This window comes from Protopterus annectens, chromosome 9.part0 (assembly GCF_019279795.1).
Source record: "Protopterus annectens isolate FY-2018-M chromosome 9.part0, PAN1.0, whole genome shotgun sequence".
Lineage (NCBI taxonomy): Eukaryota > Metazoa > Chordata > Ceratodontiformes > Protopteridae > Protopterus > Protopterus annectens.
This window is the reverse complement of record NC_056743.1, coordinates 1,514,077,909-1,514,090,556: the sequence shown is the minus strand read 5'-3', so window position 1 is coordinate 1,514,090,556 and position 12,648 is coordinate 1,514,077,909. Positions and strand designations below refer to the sequence as shown.

The following is a 12,648-nucleotide window of genomic DNA, read 5'->3' as shown; positions in this document are numbered from 1 at the left end:
TATGTACTTTAGATACGTCCCTACACAACCTGCTCATCCTTAGCTCATGAAGATTAAGAAACTACTAGAATCCTTTATTTGGGATGGGAAACATGCAAGATGGGTGAAGGCAGTAAGGACCACCTCTTCCCAGTTTACTGGACTAGGTATTCCTGACTGGAAAAAGTATGCAAGGGCCTTTCACCTTGGTCATTTATTCTTAGTTTATCATTCTGCTCTCCTGATATGGGCTATCATTGAGGGTAACACTTTGGGGTCTGTATCCTTGAGGGGCCTGAGATGATTCCCTAAAACTCTGCCAAAGCACCTGAAAGGCCAGCATACTCTGTATTATAGTCATCATGCACTTAGAGCACTTTCTAAAGTATAGGCTGACCTGATACATGGGGTTCATCTATTCCCATATGGGGTAACCCCTGTTTTATTATAGGGAAAAATCCTGCTGTCAATTCAGCATGGAAAATCCTGAGTATAATATGGCTATAAGAATTTACCACTATAGCTGATGGCAAGCATATTCTCCTTAGCTTAGAAAGCGTATATGCCTCTTGCAACTTGCCTCATACTGCTTTGTGGAAATATCTACAGCCAAAGTGTATGAGATATAGATCACCCCACTCAGGCCATAAAAACAGACCTTGTCTTGATCTGAGCAAGGAGCTGCTTAGCTGAGAATTGTGGCAGTTGCCTATTTACAACCTGAAGGCCTCTCATGTCTATGAGTCTTTGATAGATTGTTACCTAGATTGTTGCTCATCTCAATACCCATGGCATCAAGTACAACCTTAAATCCTGAAACTTATTTGTAAAGGAAATCAACTATCAAAAATGTATCCCCTACACCTTTGAAAATGTAGTGTAGTTGATTCATCAGGGTTATTGGATCCCTAAAGGCAGGGGGGAGTAGAGTAAATCTGGCTTCAGAAAGTGCGATTTGCAGCTCTCACAATTCTAGTTTATGTCATAACATGTGGGATTGTACTGTAATCTCACCACTTTGGCAGTCAGTGTAGGATTAGCTAAAGGAAATCCTAGACTTAGATGTTTCCCTTGCTCGACTCTGTTTTAATGAGTGATGACTCTACAGTGGGATCCCTATCTGTTCTGCAAAATAGATGGATAATACAGTAGTCAGGGGTTGCTAGAGCATATATACTGAATCTGAATAGAAGTAACCAAAACGCTTTTCAGCAAGGAAACTCAGAGCCTGGGTAATTCAAAGGGTGATTAAGCTGGCTAAAATTCCTGTTAACATTTTAAATGTTAGAGAAGAAAATGTGCTAGACACCTAGAGACAGTCTGTAAAAACTTTTTGTGGGATTTTATGTCTGGCTTGCAATCTTTATTATAATGCATCAATTAATTCAATATTTTGCTATTATTTTAGGGGGTTATTTTGTCCTGTTTTGGCCTCAGCTGAGCAGCATCATCCTACCTTGACCCCTGTGGTCAAGCATGCCAAAGTACCTTCTGCCACATTTATCTGACCATCCTCATTATTTCTACCTACCTTCTTTGTGTTTTTTTTTTTTTCTTTAGATTGGACCTCTCACTGTGTTTATAGTCCTGTATGTAGTTTTATGCGGGTTATGTGTTTTTTTTTGTACAAGCTGTTTAAATTTCTGTTTTTTATGATATGAGATCTATTGTTGTTTTTATTGAATTCTGTCATATATGACATATGGTTTTCTGATTTATATGCATGTTGTGACTTGATTTTTTATCATGTTTGCTTGTTTCATATCATTTGAACAAACTTGCTTTATAATAAAAGAAACTGGACATGTATTGAATGGAGAATAAAGTCCTGTACAGGTCAGGCTATCATAATTTACCAGACATAATTGGAAAAACCACAGAAGTCATTGCCACACCAACATGGACCAGATGCCACCAGTGAACAGGGAGCAGAGATGTTTGCAGAAATAAGGCAGTGTGTGGAACACAGCAATGACTTGCCTGGTCAGATAATGCAGACTATATGTAGTGCAAGAGATACCATGTTGTGCAATCACCAGAATACAAGCATAAGGTGCATGCATCAGTTCCCCTGCCTCCTGCAACCCTAGAGGACATGAATGTGAGTCAGTTACAGATCTGGAGTGGCACCTTCCTTTCATCAAAGAAAGTTGCACATGGATGCTAAGTTCATGTTGCTAATAAAAGTGCATAATTTGGAAGATCACAGTAGATCATATCATGCAACGTACTTGAGAATGGTACATTCCCAACTCAAGCAGATGTGTGCTGCCAAATGTACACCCTGCATGGATTGATTGGCATATCCACTAACAGTAGAGTTGTCCTCCTGGTGTACTGCTGAATGACTTAAAATGAAGACACAGCATATATCAACATATGGGATATCAAGGGGATGGCGACAGATTTTGATATACCTTGGATCTGGACTACATAACTGATTTTAAGAAAGCAGCAATTCATGTTAGTTGAAATGCATTCATCACGGCAATCCTAAAGGCAAGTAAAATTTGAATAATATCACTGAAGGCTTTTTTTTTTGGTGTGTTTCACCAGTGGCAAGAGGTCATGTGTTCTGTGTGTTCCTAAAGTGATGCTTGTTCAATTTCACCAAAATTGTATGGCAACAACTGCAGCATCATCACCTTGTGGCTGTGGCATGGACACCACATTTTCAGTAACAATCCACAAGCTGATTGCATTGGCTTTCTTACCTCTAAATGATGTTGTGCCAGCATTTCTGGGGATTGTTTCTACACTACCTGACTCTATTAGAGGCACATCCATATTCCTGGTCCATCACTACTTCGAGGCCATCCCAGAACATGTGATCCCACTCTTCTGCACCAAGATGACTGCCAACGTCTTATCCCATGAAGTTCTTGAATGTGTGTGACACATTTGACATGATCTGGCATGAACCAACAAGCAGGTAGGATCTGGCACTACCAGATGAAGGTGTTACATGGACAGCCTACTGTACAGCTCTCCAAACTTATCTTTGTTCTGCAACAAGAACAAAATCGGATGGATAACCAAAGGGAATCACTACACAGGAGTGTATCACTGACACCCCGTAGGAAAGATATTGTTGTAAGGCAGTGTCACCTAAAACACATCCTACAACATAAATGCAACTAAAGCAATGTTCAAACTTTCCTTCATACTGTTAGAATCCATTTCTACAAGTTTAATTTCATTTGCATACAGTGTACACCAAGCACTTCACACATCACTTCCACTTCATATAAAGGCTTTGTCCATTACACACCTGCTTCACAGTGCCAGTTTTATGCCCAGCAGCAGCATACAGACAGCTGTGCCTGTGCGGTGCTGAGGACATGGGCATGTTCACCCTGTGATTATGCTTAACCCATCTATGAAAATGGTGCTGGCGGCTTCACTGTGCTCAGAGGGAAATGTCCACAACCCGGTATTGATGCAGCTGAATTGCAGTTCAGCCATATATTCCTATCCCATCTACCTCTCACACTGCCTAAAAGCCTGAACCCACTAAAACATGTTGATTGGCTTTTTTAACCATGTCTTTTTGCTGCCTTTATTACATATTGATCTTCCTCTAAATTAATTTCAGATTTACAAATGGAGTACCAAGGTTCTTTCGGCATCAGTCATTTAGGTCCTCATATCCTATATAAGAATAGCTATATTAATGGAACTCAGCAGGGATGGCAACACCCTGCCCACCCCCACCCCCCCCACTTGTTGTTTCTTTTGGCATTGGAAACCATTGCAAATCTCCTTAGGATCTTCCTGACTGCATGCCTGTTTTGGGGGTTCCTGCAAAACGGGAGATCATAGACAGAAATATAGAGGTATGTGGCACTGAATCTTTGTTGATATAAGGCTAACTCTGTCTTGTTCATCCTCCAAGGATTTAGTACTAATCAAGGACATTTTCTACCATCTTTTTTAGTATCAAACTTAAGATAAATTTCACTATTTTGCCCATGGCATGGCAAGATATTTTACTGATAAATGGCCACCTAATAACCTAAAGTATTTGTGAGTAAGCTTGATTTTATCCTAGCAACAGGTTCAGGACAAAGTATGCCTAACCTAACCTTGAGGACTTACAAGAGCAAAGACAAAGCTCGCTTGCTTTAGAAATAGAAAATAACGGCTCATAGGCCTTCTATTTTACAGATAATCATATTGCTTAAATTACTTTATCCATCAGAAACATATATTAGCATATTAGAAAATGGGTTCAGAGAAGTCTTAAAGTTCATTTCTGTTCCTATAAGGTCACATGTCAAATTAAATTTAATGCCTAGAGCAGAATAGGTTGAAGAAATCAGTCCCCTGATCTGAATCTATACTTGTTAATGAATAAATTGCATGATTTCACATCCTGGATTACCACAGACAAATTTGTTGGAAATGTTTGGAAGTCTGCATCCTAGAAAGTACTTTGAGTGAGTCTGGAGGTGTATTTTGAGAGAGAAGGTTCTCTTCAAAGGTTTTTATTATCCATGTTATTGAAAATCTTGAAGATGATTATGGATATTGTTCTAGAAGTACAGAATTATATTGGTGGGCCCAACTTAGAACAGACTGAGTTGGATTTTGTATGCCCTTTCAGTTTCTTTTCCAAAATAAAATGGAAATTAATAGCAACTTGCTGCATAAATGGACAGACAGTTGGCTCTGCTTTGGCCTATAGCTAATTAAAGAAGAGAAACAGACTGTGTCAAGGTGATCAAAAAGCCACGAAGTCCACTCCACGATAGTTAATCTTAACGCACCTTTTATTAAAAAACAAGCAACGTTTTCGCTACAACCTCTGTTGTAGCTTCCTCAGAGTACACAATAAAACCAATTGTCAGTTTCTTTTTAAACATAAAAGCGCGCCAAGGATGATGCGCGTAAAGTGTTAAAAACATATTACATTAAATAAAACATGATAACAGTATTACTACCAGGTTTAAGACATGTCTCTACACCACTTGTAAGGACTAAGTTCCAAGTTGGAATTCTGATGGCATATTAATAAATATATATAAACTGCTTGTAACAAGAGGCCGATCCCTATCGGATCAGAGCATGCGTAAAAAGTAGTAAACAGTAAAAATAAGCTGTGAATGTCATAACAAAGATTAATCTATCCTAATGCTAGTATCAGAGAGTAATCGGTCCTTGCGGTTTTACATTGTCAATTGACCGCACTTACCCGGACCTGACAAATATAAGATACTAGGAGAGTAAAGTCATGAAGCTTGCGGTAAATATTATACCTGCCAGGACTTAAGAAATAGTAATCGAGTCCTACAATCTCAGACTTTAGTGTAGTGATCCATTCAATCAGCCCATTTTTCATACCAATAGAAAGTGACTTAGATATGTCACAAACTTAAACCTCCAGTTAGGGCTAATATTCTTTAAAATAATTTATGAATGTTTGAAGTATGACAGTACTGTTAATTATTGTGGCCACTCCACTGTAGAGTCAAAACATGTATGAAAACGACCACCGGTCAAGAGGAACTGTAGGTTCCATAATGAAACAAAGCAAGCTAACCCAAAAAAAGGTGGCGTCCACTCCACACATGCCCCCAAGGACCAAGTTCTAAAAAATAATAGCACAAAATTCCACAGGGTAGAACTAGCGATATACACGCTAAGATGCACATAGAACCGGAAACAAACACAGTCAGGCAAGAACTCTATGTAGACCCCCACTACCAACTAGGTCAATGGACAATGTGTTGAAGCCTGTTTTAGAAGGAACTAAAAATATGTATATCACAAGTCAAAGGGTCTTACAGTTATTCCATATCATGGAAAAAAGTTGGACGGAACATATGCAGACCTAGCAGACCAGGGCATATAGATGTACTCGTAAAGGAGGATCAACCATAGAAAATCAGAAAAATCCAGGGGGGTATGTGCAAGAGGAAAAAAAATCCCCAAGGAACTGTCCTAGTTACCGTTTAACCCAGCAGCCCCACTAGATTGTAACCAAAAGTACAAATAGAAAGTCACAAAACACCTTAGTGTACTGACAATAAAAACACGCTTGCAGTGTGATGTTCCGAGAGGGTGTACTCCAATGAAAAACATTACTCATAGGGATATAGATGTAGCTCGGAACCATACCTAGACCCTGAAAATGGTCATTATCTGAGGTAGCTTTTTAATTTTAATAGACAAGAGATATTACAATTGTCATTCAAGCCCGGTGGTTGGAATGCATTAAGTTTTAATTGCCACTCTAATTCTTTTGTTTCCAAAATAATGGGCCCAGGACCACCTCTGATATTGTGGGGAACATGGTCAATTGCAAAAAATTGGAAACTGTGATCTTTATTTAGTAAGATATGTTTCGAGAGTGCATTATCTTCCTTGCCTTTTTTAATGGCATACATATGCTGGTAGATTCTCTCTTTAAATTTTTGCTCAGTTTTACCAATATAGTAGGCTGAGCAACAAACACAGTGTGCCAGATAAACTATGAATTTTGTATTACAATTAACTTTAAAATGGCAAATGATCTTTCTGCCGTTTAGAACCAATGAGTTCCCTGTTCTGAGGCATTTACAGAAGTTACAGTTACCACAGGAGAAAGTGCCTTTCTGGCGAGAATGAAAGTCTAGATGTTTTTTAGTTTCCAAGAAGTTTTTTAAATTTTTTCCTCTCCTATAAACTATAAGTGGTTTGTCCCCAAGTTTTTCCAAAAGGGCACTATTACTGGAAATAAGATACCAGTTTTTGAATAAGATAGAATTGATAATTCCAGAGTCCATGTTGAAGACTGTGATGAAACTAAAAGAATAGTTGTTTTGTTTACTAGTGGTGGCTGTTGCTGGGCTTGAATTAGGTATCAGGTTTAGTGTTGGACTTAAATCTGCAGTTATGGGTTCATCCCTAGGTTGTGTGAAAGTGTTACAAAGTAACGGTTTATAGAGGCCATCCTGTCTTTTAGTAGTGACTTCTATTATGAGCTCTTCTATTAGAGGGCCTGGGTAATCACGATTTGAGAACATTTCAAAGAGTAGTGAACACTCCTTATCAAAAAGCTCCGTGGTGCTGCACATTCTGGCTGCCCGAATCAACTGACCCTTGACTATTGATCTTTTTTGTCTGTAAGGGTGTTGACTTCAAAAATGAAGCAGTGAATTACAATAGGTGGGTTTCCTATGTATAGTGGAGAACATAGAGTTCTTGCCTGACTGTGTTTGTTTCCGGTTCTATGTGCATCTTAGCGTGTATATCGCTAGTTCTACCCTGTGGAATTTTGTGCTATTATTTTTTAGAACTTGGTCCTTGGGGGCATGTGTGGAGTGGACGCCACCTTTTTTTTGGGTTAGCTTGCTTTGTTTCATTATGGAACCTACAGTTCCTCTTGACCGGTGGTCGTTTTCATACATGTTTTGACTCTACAGTGGAGTGGCCACAATAATTAACAGTACTGTCATACTTCAAACATTCATAAATTATTTTAAAGAATATTAGCCCTAACTGGAGGTTTAAGTTTGTGACATATCTAAGTCACTTTCTATTGGTATGAAAAATGGGCTGATTGAATGGATCACTACACTAAAGTCTGATTTTGTAGGACTCAATTACTATTTCTTAAGTCCTGGCAGGTATAATATTTACCGCAAGCTTCATGACTTTACTCTCCTAGTATCTTATATTTGTCAGGTCCGGGTAAGTGCGGTCAATTGACAATGTAAAACCGCAAGGACCGATTACTCTCTGATACTAGCATTAGGATAGATTAATCTTTGTTATGACATTCACAGCTTATTTTTACTGTTTACTACTTTTTACGCATGCTCTGATCCGATAGGGATCGGCCTCTTGTTACAAGCAGTTTATATATATTTATTAATATGCCATCAGAATTCCAACTTGGAACTTAGTCCTTACAAGTGGTGTAGAGACATGTCTTAAACCTGGTAGTAATACTGTTATCATGTTTTATTTAATGTAATATGTTTTTAACACTTTACGCGCATCATCCTTGGCGCGCTTTTATGTTTAAAAAGAAACTGACAATTGGTTTTATTGTGTACTCTGAGGAAGCTACAACAGAGGTTGTAGCGAAAACGTTGCTTGTTTTTTAATAAAAGGTGCGTTAAGATTAACTATCGTGGAGTGGACTTCGTGGCTTTTTGATCACCTTGACACAGTCTGTTTTTCTTGGTTTTTCGTACTTGCAATAATTAAAGAAGAGGTAGCATTGACAGTTCAGAGGCTTAGGCCAATTTTAATATCTTCTAAGAGCAATGGCCTGTGCATAATGGGGTGATGTACACAGATCACCATAATGACCACAATGGCTAACATATAGTTAAATATAGTCAAGAAGGGTACATTAAGCAGTGTTCAGTTTCTTGAACCTACCATAGCTTTGTGAGATGCAGAGTTCCATCCAACCACATTTCTTGATAGAATGTTAATACCTGGGAGCTGGACACTATTATTATCCTCTTCAGCAATGTTCATTGCATTCTGTAGTATATATGTCTGCTTGCAGTAATACACTTTCCTTTTTTTTCCTCAGACCCTTTCACCCCATATGGATGGTGAAAATCAGGTCTGGAAGCCTAAGTCTGTGCTAGTGGGGTCCCTACTAAATTATCAAAAAGACTGTTCAGCAAACAACATTTTCGGTGCTCTTACATCAATCATGCCGTTCACCGAACTGTTCATAGTGCAATCGTGGTTCAGGGAGGATTGGAAAATTTGGCCTTTCCTCACTGTAGTGTAATCTCAGAGTTGGTATATATAATTAGTGGGGGCCATGGGGGGCACAGCCCCCCACAAGAGCAGAAATTGATGAATGGCGTTTTCGATGAAATGCTGTTTGTTCACAGGAGCTTTTGATAATTTAATACAGACCCGTGCTAGTGAGATACACCAGAAGGTCTTTGGGATTGGGCACACATATTTGCCACCTATTCAAAACTTTTCCCATTATGGCATGAGGTTCAGAGAACATGCCACCCTAACCACATCCCATAAACTGCTTTTTTAGCAAATTCCCTAATCCCAGGCCAGATTGTTTTGGGATCTACTCACAGTGCTTCATAAATGAATTATCAGAAAATTGAAGTATAGTAACCCTGCAAGATTTATGACTGGAATAATCTTACACAGCAGGTTCATATTATTGAAATGGCGGGTCTACTTTAGGACCTTGAAACTTTAATAGCTCAAATGCATATGGATCGAACCATATGCATCAAACTATTAAACAATCGAAGCCCAAAAAAAAAAGGAATCATCATCTTCTTTCGGCTATTCCCGTTAGGAGTTGCCACAGCAGATCACCTGTTTCCATTTCTTCCTGTCCTCTGCATCTTGCTCTGTTACACCAACCACCTGCATGTCCTCTCTCTCCACATCCATAAACCTTATCTTAGGCCTTCCTCTTTTCCTGTTACCTGGTAGCTTCATCCTTAGCATCTTTTTCCCAATATACTCAGCATCCCTCCTCAGCACATGTCCAAACCAACATAATCATGCCTCTCTGGCTTTGTCTCCAAACCTTCCAACCTGGGCTGACCCTCTAATATACTTATTCCTAATCCTGTCCACCCTCATCACACCAAGTGCAAATCTTAACATCTTTAATTCTGCCACATCCAGCTCAAACTCCTGCCTTTTTGTCAATGCCACTGTCTCCAACTCATATAACATAGCTGGTCTAACTACCCTCTTGTAGACCTTCCCTTTCACTCTTATAGGTACTCGTCTGTCACAAATCACTCCTGACACTCTTCTCCACCCACTCCATCCCGCCTGTACTCTCTTCTTCACCTCTCTTCCACACTCACCATTACTCTGAACTATTGACCCCAAGTATTTAAACGCATCCACCTTCGCCACCTCTACTCCTTGCATCCTCACCATTCCTCTATCCTCCCTCTCATTCAAAAGAATTTAAAATAGTGTAGGCAAGGGGCTTGGACTTCGAGCACATAAAGTAGACTCATATATTGTAAACATTTTGCACAAGATAAGGACAGAAATGTAGAATAAAGATCATCTGGACATTGGAAGTCTAGCCAATTGACTCAGTGTGACACCAGATTTGCTCGGTGGTGCAGCAGTAGTGTAGTCGCCTCACAGTAAGAGGTTCTCCCGTTCAATTCTCGACTGGAGTGCCTTCTGTGTGGAGTCTGCATGTCCTCCCCATGGTTAAGTAGCATTCAAAAGACATGCGTGAATGGGCGTGCCTTCGTTGAAGGTTGGGCGTTGAGCTGGCACCTCAGCACCATAAAAATCTACTGCCAATCATTAGCAGATCGGAGTTCCGCTGTGGCAACCCCTAATCAGGAAAAGCCGAAAGAAAAACAACAATAACAACAATCTAGGCAGGACACCGGTGTGACCAACTTTTCAGAAGCTACCATGCAACAGTGGGGCAATAGCCACTTCGGGTCTAATTTATGTGCTCGAAGTCCGAGAATATCGAATACGATATTCTCAACACGAGTACACTGAAAGCACAAAACATTAAAAATGGAAATGCAAATCTCCATAGGTAGAGATTTCCATTTACTTCAATGTAGTGCGATCTCGGAGTTGGTATATTTAAGTAGCCGGGGGTGTGTGGGGTGCAGGAAGGCCTACACTAGTTTAAATTCTTTTTTTTTTGTGTATTTTTTTTTTTTTTTGGACTTCGATTGTTTAATAGTTGGATGCATATGGTTCGATCCATATGGATTCGAGCTATTAAACTTTCGAGGTCCTAAAGTAGACCCCGATATATTACTTATATCTGACCAGGCTCCTACACCCTCCAGTCTGTTCCTCCTCCATGTCTATGCTGAATCATATGCAGACAGATGAAATGTGTCTGCATTTAATGAAAAAGAGAAAAATGCTGCATGATTTAAAAAGTCTTTTGGCAACATAGGAAGTCACTAACTCTGCTTATTTTTTGTGGAATGTTTATTTCTTGCTTTAATAATTCTTTGTTTTTGATGAGATTTTTTTTTTATTTTTAGTCAGTGATATTTTAAGTTATGTTTGAGGATGATTTGCCTGTTTGCAGTAGCAACTTGATTAAGGAATGATATAAAACATTTCTGATTCTTTTAGGTTGGTTATGAAAGTAATAAAGTGGAAGATGGTTGCAGTACTATATTTTTTATTATGAAGGTCAGAGTTTTATTCAGCAAGATGGTAGTAACTGTTAATTTTATTAAGGTAAACGGTATTAAGTGTGGCATTCTCAATGTCATGTACCCAGCTTGTACCTACAAATGATCATTTATATAATCTGCAAATGCACTCACTGCCAGAAGGTTCAAGGTATGAGTATAGGATACCTGCCCAAGCCTATCATGTCCTATATGATTTGAATCCTTCCTAGATTGAGAAGTTGTTGGAGTTTTAACAGCTGTCTAAATCCTTCTGTTATACAGACAAATGTCTGCTAGTAATTCCAGTGTTTTGTTTGGAGCACCTGGTATCTGAAATGCTGGAACTTAATATGTTGAATGTTACGGATGAAACCATTGTCGAATGACTTTAAACAGTAAGCAGTTCATAGGTTAATAGATAAGTACTAGGTAATCAGTCTGCAGAGCATCATAAGCTTTGGCAATAATCCTTATTCAAAAGTTTCCTCCAGCCTCAAGGATAGCAACATGTTAGACTTGGGGATACTTTGAGTCTGCTCGACCAGTTATCTAGGTTTCCTTAAACGTAGCAAGGGCACTACTCTGCTTCACATGTAGTAAAAGTCTATTCTAGTATATGTTGGGATGTGAATCTATCACTCCAAAATCTCTTATTTGTCTGTCGATGAAACTTAGTTCCTTTAGCCAGATATTTGAGGCCCTAAAGTCTAATGTATAGCAGAAAGTTTATTTTCCACAAGACTCATTTTAAAAGCTCATTTTGTTCTTGGCATCTTATAGAATCGTTAGTTTTATTTTTGATTTTATTGCATTTGAATCAGTCTACAGTTATTGCTCAACTGCTGTCCTGTATGAATGTTATTTGTATTATGTTGCTTCGATGTTCTTATACTGTTGGTTAGTATTTATTTTTAACTGTAAAGAAAATTGATTTGATAAGATGGCTTTTGTTGCCTCTCAGATGGATTTTCACTTGGGCATGGAAATAGAAAACACTTCTGTCTCAGGCAAGAAGCAGACGATGTAGTTAACAAAGATTTCTCAAACTTGGCCTGTCCAGATTCTCAAGACACTGGTCTTCTAGCAACTTTGGGTCCAGATCCAATACTGTCAGTTGGCTGCCATCATCACAGAGCCCTGCTCAGTTACCCTGAGACATCTTCCAAAGTTAACTCTATGTCCCTTAGTTATTTATATTTTTGTAAAAGGTGTGGCCTCATTCCACAAACCTACAAGACTTGTGCAAGATACAAATTATGCTACACCTTTTTATTCCTCAAATAGTCACTCGTATGTCTCATCTGACATATAATTTAATTTCTTATGTGTGTAATCTTACACAAAAAGTCCCTGGCCTTCAATTTAATATCTAAAATATCTGCAAGGCCAAAGCAATTATTTCCCTGTAAGCCATAGTAATTTATTCATCTTCTCACAGTTTCTAAAAAGACAAAACAATTGCAAATGAAGTCATATCAGTGAAATTTCTTAGATGGCAATGTAACTATGAATGTCAGTGTTTTATCAGCATATTGGGACAGCCATA

At 38.8% G+C, this 12,648-nt stretch overlaps 1 protein-coding gene across 4 annotated transcripts in view; it reads right to left on the bottom strand.

The window, feature by feature from the left end:
* The window catches only part of LOC122812148 (GEM interacting protein), a 1,774,188-nt gene that overhangs the window by 1,094,117 nt on the left and 667,423 nt on the right, over nt 1–12,648 (bottom strand). The window lies entirely within an intron of this gene.